At 43.3% G+C, this 9,370-nt stretch overlaps 1 long non-coding RNA gene across 1 annotated transcript; it reads right to left on the minus strand.

Moving 5' to 3' along the window:
* Positions 1–6,038: 6,038 nt before the first annotated feature.
* On the minus strand, positions 6,039–8,168 carry LOC139023491 (uncharacterized). Its single transcript, XR_011474623.1, has 3 exons — positions 7,217–8,168; positions 6,202–6,290; positions 6,039–6,091 (listed from the first exon to the last, which is right to left on the minus strand). It is a non-coding gene; the product is annotated as an uncharacterized lncRNA (long non-coding RNA).
* Positions 8,169–9,370: the final 1,202 nt, after the last annotated feature.

The raw sequence follows: 9,370 nt of genomic DNA on the forward strand, positions 1-9,370 counted from the left end.
GGGAGTGCATTTTGGGCACTTCCATATTTCATCGAATGTACAGCTGTGTGTCTATCCGCATAGCATGAACTTTAACATATATGTTTCTCGGATTTCGATCCAAGAGTAAATATTGGATTTCTAGCCAACCTGCTCACACTGCCTTGCTTCTGCATGGGTTAGGCCTGGTTTTGTATCGCACTTTTTGATACATCAGTGAGTGAGAAAGTTTATAAATATTTACTTTTGAATTTATTTGATGTGAACACACGAACTTGTACAGCTGATTTGTTCAGGGACCTGCACCAGATCAAACTGATATTCTTCGACAGATAAGGATTGAACACCGACTTATGTCCGTTTGACATTTGGGACTTCAAAGTTTCTCTCTCAAGAATTTGAATGTGTCGGTGATCAAATGGTGTATCATAGAAGCTAGACCCTATAGTTCTTTAGGAGGACTGAGCTCTTATTGCAGAGCCTTCGTCTGGTCACTCATTAAGGTCATTACCAGCCTTCACAAGGTGCAGTCTCAGTGTGACTGGGGTTCTAAAAACGATAAGCATTTTCTATACATGTTTGTGTTCAGGAAGGCAGTGGTGTTGTGCGCAACAGCTTTTTTTAAACATTGTTTAGAGAATGGAGTTCGATATATGGCGATAGTTTTATTTTATGGTAGGTTTTGGCTGTTTTCCAGATGAGGCTTTATTATGCGTGGCCACTTTTAGTGGTATGGTTACACATCTGGCTGCGAGTTTAGATGCGAGTGCTTTTACACCTCATTGGCTGTGCTGTTTGGGTTTTAGGCTGGTTTCTGTTAGCTTTAGATATCAGTGTCTGTGAGAAGCTCTTATTAAATTACATTGATTTGTTATTCAACATAGGAGGGCCAAGCACGAAGCAGCTCTTTCAGTAGTTGTTGGAATAGGGTCCAGATGCAGCTCGAAGGTTTAGAGGCCGCGATTATTTTCATCAATGTGTTAAGAGATATAGTACTAAAGAACTTGTGTCTCCCCTAGTCGTTAGACCAGGCTTGTCTACATGACACAGTACATCTAGTCTATAGACCAGGCTGTCTGCGACACAGAACATCTGTCTATGAGACCAGGCTGTCTATATCACAGTACACAGCAACCTAGTTGCTTATGATCTCGCGCTCCGTCTAACGGGGTGTGTGTGACCACAGGACCTCTAGTCTTAACACAGTGACACAGTACATCTAGTCTATGAGACCAGGATGTCTACACACAGTGACACAGTGCAGAAGAGATAAATATTTTTTGGCGCCAACCTGTCACTCAATCATTGAAACTTTTTTACTATTTTTAAACAGGGACAGAAAACAAAAAAGTTTGAAATGAGCGGGCTAATTGTGTTTTTTTTGTTCGCTTACTTGCGTTGTTTGTAACTTATTATTTTGTCCATTATGTTGCCGCTACCGTCTCTCATGACCCAAAATAATTTCTAGACATCAGGACTGCGATTTCTCACCACAGACTAGCAGAAACCTCTTTTTTTCCTTTCACGACTGCAATATCTGATGCTTCATGGAGTCGTGGCTGAACGACGACACTATCAACATACAGCCGGCTGGTTATACACTGTACCGGCAGGATAGAACAGCAGCGTCTGGTAAGACAAGGGGCGGCGGTCTATGTATGTTTGTAAACAACAGCTGGTGCACGATATCTAAGGAAGTCTCGAGCTATTGCTCACCTGAGGTAGAGTTTCTCATGATAAGCTGTAGACCAAACTATCTACCTAGAGAGTTTTCATCTGTATTATTTGAATCTGTTTACATACCACCGCAGTCAGAGGCTGGCACTAACACAGCATTGAATGAGCTGTATTTCTCCATAAGCAAACAAGAAAACGCTAACCCAGAGGCAGCGCTCCTAGTAGCCGGGGACTTAAATGCAGGGAAACATAAATCCGTTTTACCAAATTTCTATCAGCATGTTAAATGTGCAAATAGAGGGAAAACTCTAGACCACCTATACTCCAAACACAAAGCTCTCCCTCGCCCTCCATTTGGCAAATCTGACCATTATTCAAGCCTCAAAGTTCTATCCTTCTGATTCCTGCTTACAAGCAAAAAATTAAAACAGGAAGCACCAGTGACTAGATCAATAAAAATGTGTTCAGATGAAGCAGATGCTAAGCTACAGGACAGTTTTGCTAGCACAGACTGGAATTTGTTCTGGGATTCCTCCGATGGCATTGAGGAGTACACCACATCAGTCACTGGCTTCATCAATAAGTGCATCGATGACGTCGTCCCCACAGTGACCGTACGTACATACCCCAACCAGAAGCAATGGATTACAGGCAGCATCCACACTGAGCTAAAGGCTAGAGCTGCTGCTTTCAAGGAGCGGGACTCTAACCCGGAAGCTTATAAGAAATCCCGCTATGCCCTCCGACAAACCATCAAACAGGCTAAGCATCAATACAGGACTAAGATGGAATCGTACTACACCGGCTCTGACGCTCGTTGTATGTGGAAGGGCTTGCAACCCATTACAGACTACAAGGGAAAAGCTACACAGTGACACGAGCCTACCAGACGAGCTAAACTACTTCTATGCTCGCTTTGAGGCAAATAACAATGAAACATGCATGAGAGCACCAGCTGTTCCAGAAGACTGTGTGATCACGCTCTACGCAGCTGATGATAGTAAGAACTTTAAACAGGTCAACATTCACAAGGCCACAGGGCCAGATGGATTACCAGAACGTTTACTGCGAGCATGCGCTGACCAACTGGCAAATGTCTTCACTGACATTTTAAACCTCTCCCTGTCCGAGTCTGCAATACCAACATGTTTCAAGCAGACCACCATAGTCCCTGTGCCCAAGAACACAAAGGTAACCTGCCTAAAGGACTACCGACCCGTAGCACTCATGTCTGTAGCCATGAAGTGCGTTGAAAGGCTGGTCATGGCTCACATCATCACCATCATCCCAGAAACCCTAGACCCACTCCAATTTGCATACCGCCACAACAGATCTACAGATGATGCAATCTCCATTGCACTCCACACTGCCCTTTCCCACCTGGATAAAAGGAACACCTATGTGAGAATGCTGTCTGTTGCTATTCATTGACTACAGACAACAGCTCAGCTAATGACCCTGGGACTAAACGCCTCCCTCTGCAACTGGATCCTGGACTTCCTGACAATCGGTAACAGGTAGGTAGCAACACATTCGCCACGCTGATCATCAACACAAGGGCCCCTCAGGGATTTCGTGCTCAGTCCCCTCCTGTACTCCCTGTTCACTCATGACTGCACGGCCAGGTACAACTCCAACACCATCATTAAATTTGCCTAAATTTGCCTGATAACCGACAACGACGAGGCAGCCTATAGGGAGGAGGTCAGAGACCTGGCCATGTGGTGCCAGGACAACAACCTCTCCCTCAACGTGATCAAGACAAAGGAAATGATTGTGGACTACAGGAAAAAGAGGACCGAGCACTCCCCCATTCTCATCGATGGGGCTGCAGTGGAGCAGGTTGAGAGCTTGAGAGTGAGAGTGTCCACATCATCAACAAACTAACATGGTCCAAGCACACCAAGACAGTCCTGAAGAGGGCACAACAAAACACATTCCCCCTCAGGAGACTGAAAAGAATTGGCAAGGGTCCTCAGATCCTCAAAATGTACTACAGCTGCACCATCGAGAGCATCCTGACTGGTTGCATCACTGCCTGGTATGGCAACTGCTCGACGTCCGAYCACAAGGCACTACAGAGGGTAGTGCRAACGGCCATCCAGGACCTCTATACCAGGCGGTGTCAGAGRAAGGCCCTAAAAATTGTCAAGGACCCCRGCCACCCTAGAYAWAGACTGTTCTCTCTGCTACCACACGGCAAGTGGTACCAGAGCGCCAAGTCTAGGTCCAAGAGACTTCTAAACAGCTTCTACCCCAAGCCATAAGACTCTTGAACTACTTGACAAATGACTACCCAGACTATTTGCAGTGCGCCAACCCCCTCCCCCCTCCTTCCTCCAACCACTTATTTTCACCACTGCTACTCTCTGTTGTCATCTAAGCATAGTCACTTTAATAACTCTACCTACATGTACATACTACCTCAAATAACCGGTGCCCCGACACATTGACTCTGTATCGGTACACCCCTGTATATAGTCTCGCTATTGTTATTTCACTGCTGCTCTTTAATTACTCGTTACTTTTATCTCTTATTATTATCTGTGTTTTTTGAAACTGCATTGTTGTTTAGGGGCTCGTAAGTAAGCACTTCACTGTAGGGTCTACACCTGTTGTTTTTGGCGCATGTGACTAATACCATTTGATTTGAGTTTCACTACTAGCTCAGCGCTGGTAATAAACACCAGTGTAGTTTTTCTTCTGTTAAGTCAAACAGCAGTTACCTTGCCAGCTATATCAGTCATCTAAAGAGTAGCCAGTTCCGGTTCTGCTTGCTCTACGTCTGGGAGAAAGTACGACTTTTGCTTGTGAGACTTTTGAATGTGGGTCAAAAGGGTAATAAATGTATTATCGGAGTAATTTTTATTTTTGTACAGTGTCCTTCGCGACCATCTACCGAATACCTGCCCTCACTGTCATTAACAGGACTGTGGGAAAACAGTGCCTGACAGGCGGGTCAGAGGACACTGTCTACTGGTCGCTCCCGCATCCCGATGGCACAGCAGGTGGGAGGATGGGGCAGAGGACACTGTCTACTGGTCGCTCCCGCTTCCCGATGGCACAGCAGGTGGGAGGCTGGGGCAGAGGACACTGTCTACCGGTCGCTCCCTCTTCCCGATGGTACAGCAGGTGGGAGGCTGGCGCAGAGGACACTGTCTACCGGTCGCTCCCGCTTCCCGATGGCACAGCAGGTGGGAGGCTGGGGCAGAGGACACTGTCTACNNGTCGCTCCCGCTTCCCGATGGCACAGCAGGTGGGAGGCTGGAGCAACATCATGTTCTAGCTAACCAGCTAGCTTGCTAAACCTTGTGCTAGCTTGCTAGTTAGCAAGCACATGTGTCACCTCTGCCTCTCTACTGCTGTGTACCGGAGAAAACCGTGCCCAACAGGAGGGGGCGAAGGACACTGTCTACCTGTCACTCCCGCTAGCAGAGCAGAGCAGGCTTGCTAGTTAGGGACACCGTGCTAGCTAGCTAGCATGCTAGTTAGCTAACTAGCAGAGTGTGTCCTTCGCTCCCGCCTGCCAAACATCTGCACTCGCCTTCTGTAATAGACCTACAGAAAAACAGTGGCCGAGCGGCGGGACGAAGGACACTGTTTACCAGTTTACGGCTAGCTATCTACCGTTGTCACCTCCGCCTCAGTGACATGTTTTTAATCTTCTCGTGCATTTATATGATCAACACAAGCAGTATCTTTAACAGCACCATTTCAAGTTATTGATCGTTTGATAAACATACTTTTGTAAATAGAATATAGGTTTACATAAACTTCACCTCTTTATTTAACTTTCATAAAAAATGCTCACAGTGAGTTTTTAAATAATCTTACCCCCATTTTGTGCTCCACCTTCACAATTTGAAGTATTAAACAGACTTGATAACATATCAAAGTGAACCAATTAAATGTGTGGAATGCACTCATTTGGGATCTGGTGTTCAGCTGGGACTCTCTATCTTACTGGTATATTAACACATTTTGCAGGCCAAAACTCCATCCCACCAAAACAGGCTGAAATGTCAAGTGGTCTTTTCAMACAGCTGTTACACTAAAAGGACATTATACCTTAAGTTATTACATTCTGAATTATTACAGTAATTGCTCATTAATACATTAATACATTATAATTTGCAGTATGCCTGTCGGGCCCTTCACTCCTAGTGCCACTGACAAGGGGCCAATGTGTCACTAGAGGCAGGACTGATAAACTAATGACTGTCTCATGTTGAAAGTCCAAGTCAGTATCATGCATTTACTGCTCAAGTTATTCCATATACTTTGACTAGTCTAGTCATTCCATAAATGTTTTTGTGTATTGTACCTTGACTAATCAAATTCTTCCATGTATTAAAACAACAGTTTGGTGTGTTATTAATTGGGGGGTCAATTCTGTTTCGCATTGACGTTGCCACAGGATCCTGGATGGTACTTCCTGAATGAGAAGAATCAGAGGGGGTTGGTTAGGTTGGAAATGTCATTACATGTTATCAGCTGTAACATTGTCTGAATAGTAATGAATACCAAATGCTGTACAGGACTTACAACACATTCAGATAGTACTGAAGCGTTGTGATGGGAAGATGTGGCTGTTACTGCAGTGGTGTGGAGGCTGCATTGTGGGACCTGGTGGACTGACAGAGTTGGTGGGATGAGAGACCTGGTGGACTGACAGAGTTGGTGGGATGAGAGACCTGGTGGACTGACAGAGTTGGTGGGATGAGAGACCTGGTGGACTGACAGAGTTGGTGGGATGAGAGACCTGGTGGACTGACAGAGTTGGTGGGATGAGAATGGAGGAAGTCTGGTGGTCAAAACATGATGAACAAAACAAACAAGAAACATCAGAAATACTGATTTAACTGTTAAGTCTCAAATATATGTCTGGAAACATTAGACACAGTTTGTTATGATAAAACAACATTTACAACAGGTTTAACTGGGTCAGCTGGATTAGACTGAATTAAAGGATGGTTGACACCAATGCATGTGTAGAGCAGTTGTGTTCCTTGTTGGCAGTGGAAGCTGGAACACACATCACCCCAATCATCACACCTACAGAACATTCTGCTATTTGTGTCACGGTCGTTGTATGGAGGAGACCAAAGCACAGCGTGGTAAGCGTGCATTCTTAATTTATTAAAGAAATGCAACACCGAACAAACTAACAAAACAACAAAACGAAACGTGAAGCTAATACGGATAATGCAGACAAGCAACTAAACATAGAATAAGAACCCACAAAATACCCAAGGGAATATGGCTACCTAAATATGGTCCCCCAATCAGAGACAACGATAAACAGCTGCCTCTGATTGAGAACCAATTCAGGCCACCATAGACATACAATAATCCTAGACTTACAAAACCCCTAGACAAGCCAAAACTAACATACCCACCCTAGTCACACCCTGACCTACCCAAAATAATAAAGAAAACAGAAATAACGAAGGTCAGGGCGTGACAATTTGTAAATCAAGTTCCTCTAGATCTAGGATACGTGTTCAGTGTAACAGAGGTAGTATCACGTTGACGTCAMTGGAGAAGAATCTGTACTTACCTGATCTGTGGCCTCGCCTGGTTCCTCCCAGAAGCGGAGGTGGAACAACGTGGGGGATAATGGGGGGGAGGGTGATACCAGCCGCTCAACAACAGACCAACAGGCAGTTCTGGGAAACAGATGAACATTTCTGAGAAGTCACACCCCTACCTTTGTCTTGACATATAAATTATTGTTTGGTTTTGTACAAGCTATTGTATATAGATGCAGAATCCAGTGGGGTGAATAAACTTGGTTTGAGCTTTTCTCTGCATTCGTTTGAGTTAATACTCTGTTCACAACTTAACACCTTGCTTCCATGTATTTACTTTAATCCCTAAATGTTTTTAATCATCTCCAGAATTACAATTAAATGAACCTTGTTTTCACATTAAACATAAAGAAAAGGGAGGTGACATGTTTTAATCTTCCCGTGCAGTCACATGATGACAAACACAAGCAGTATCTGTAACAGCACCGTTTCTAGACAGACAACAGAGGATGTTCATGATGTTCTGATAAACAGACAATTAGAATTAGAATAAAGGTTAACATAAACTTTTCCTCTTCAGTTAACTTTCATAATAAATGCTTCAAAATTAGTTTTGAAAGAATCTTTACCTCCACAAATGAAGTATTAAAACCACTTGAGAAGCTGTCATTGTGAACAGATTACATTTGTGAAATCTACTCATTTGGGATCTGGTGTTACACTTAAAGGGCATTATCTCTACAGGATCCGTATCCCCCCACGAGACGGTTGAGCTAACGTAGGCTAATGTGATTAGCATGAGGTATAAGTAACAAGAACATTTCCCAGGACATAGACATATCTAATATGGGCAGAAAGCTTACATTATTGTTAATCTAACTGCACTCTCCAATTTACAGTAGCTGTTACAGTGAAAGAATACCATGCTATTTTGTGAGGAGAGTGCACAGTTATAAACTTGAAAATGTATTAATAAACCAATTAGGCAGTCTCGATATAAAATGTTGAACAKAATGGTTCATTGGATCAGTCTAAAACTTTGCAAATAAACTGCTGCCATTTAGTGGCCAAAGTCTAAATTGTGCCAAACCTGAAATATTACATTATGGCCTTTCTCTTGTATTTCAAAGATGGGAAGAAAAAACATATATTTTTTCTCTGTGGGGGGGGCCTCTCAATAGCTTTTACCAGATCTAATATGTTATATTCTCCTACATTCATTTCACATTTCCACAAACCTCAAAACGTCATTTTAAATGGTATCAAGAAAATGCATATCMCTACTTCAGGTCCTGAGCTACCCGCAGTTAGATTTGGGTATGTCTTTAATTAAGAGGGTATCAAAATTATCACAATTTCTCAGTATTATTTCAACCTCACACAGTGTTGAAATATAAATATACACCAGTTATGCTAATTTGGACCACYAGGCTGCTGATGTCATGCTGTCTGTCGTTTTTGWATTTATACTTTTTCATAACGACAAGTTTGATGTCAGACTACAAGTTAATGTTCATGATGTCACTGTCTACAGACATGTCGATAAATGTAGTCTTTGGTTGTTTACTACATTACTGTAATCACTCTGTTTACTACACTACTGTAATCACTCTGTTTACTACACTACTGTACTCACTCTGTTTACTACACTACTGTAATCACCCTGTTTACTACACTACTGTAATCACTCTACTACACTACTGTACTCACTCTGTTTACTACACTACTGTAGTAATCACTCTGTTACTACACTACTGTACTCATCTGTTACTCCCTCTGTACTCACTCTGTTTACTACACTACTGTACTCACTGTTTACTACACTACTGTAATCACTCTGTTTACTACACTACTGTAATCACTCTGTTTAACTACACTACTGTAATCACTCTGTTTACTACAACTACTGTAATCACTCTGTTTACTACACTACTGTAATCACTCTGTTTACTACACTACTGTACTCACCTGTTTACTACACTACTTGTAATCACTCTGTTTACTACACTACTGTAATCACTATGTTGCTCTGGGAGGTGCAGGGCTGTTGACAGGGGTAGGGGTAGCCAGAAATAGGGGAGATGGGGAAGGTTTGGGCGAGTTGCTGTGGAGAGCACAGGGCTGTTGACCGGGGTAGGGGTAGCCAGGTGGAAAGCATGGCCAGCCGTAGAAAAATGCTTTTT

This window comes from Salvelinus sp. IW2-2015, linkage group LG32 (assembly GCF_002910315.2).
Source record: "Salvelinus sp. IW2-2015 linkage group LG32, ASM291031v2, whole genome shotgun sequence".
Classification (NCBI taxonomy): Eukaryota; Metazoa; Chordata; class Actinopteri; order Salmoniformes; family Salmonidae; genus Salvelinus; species Salvelinus sp. IW2-2015.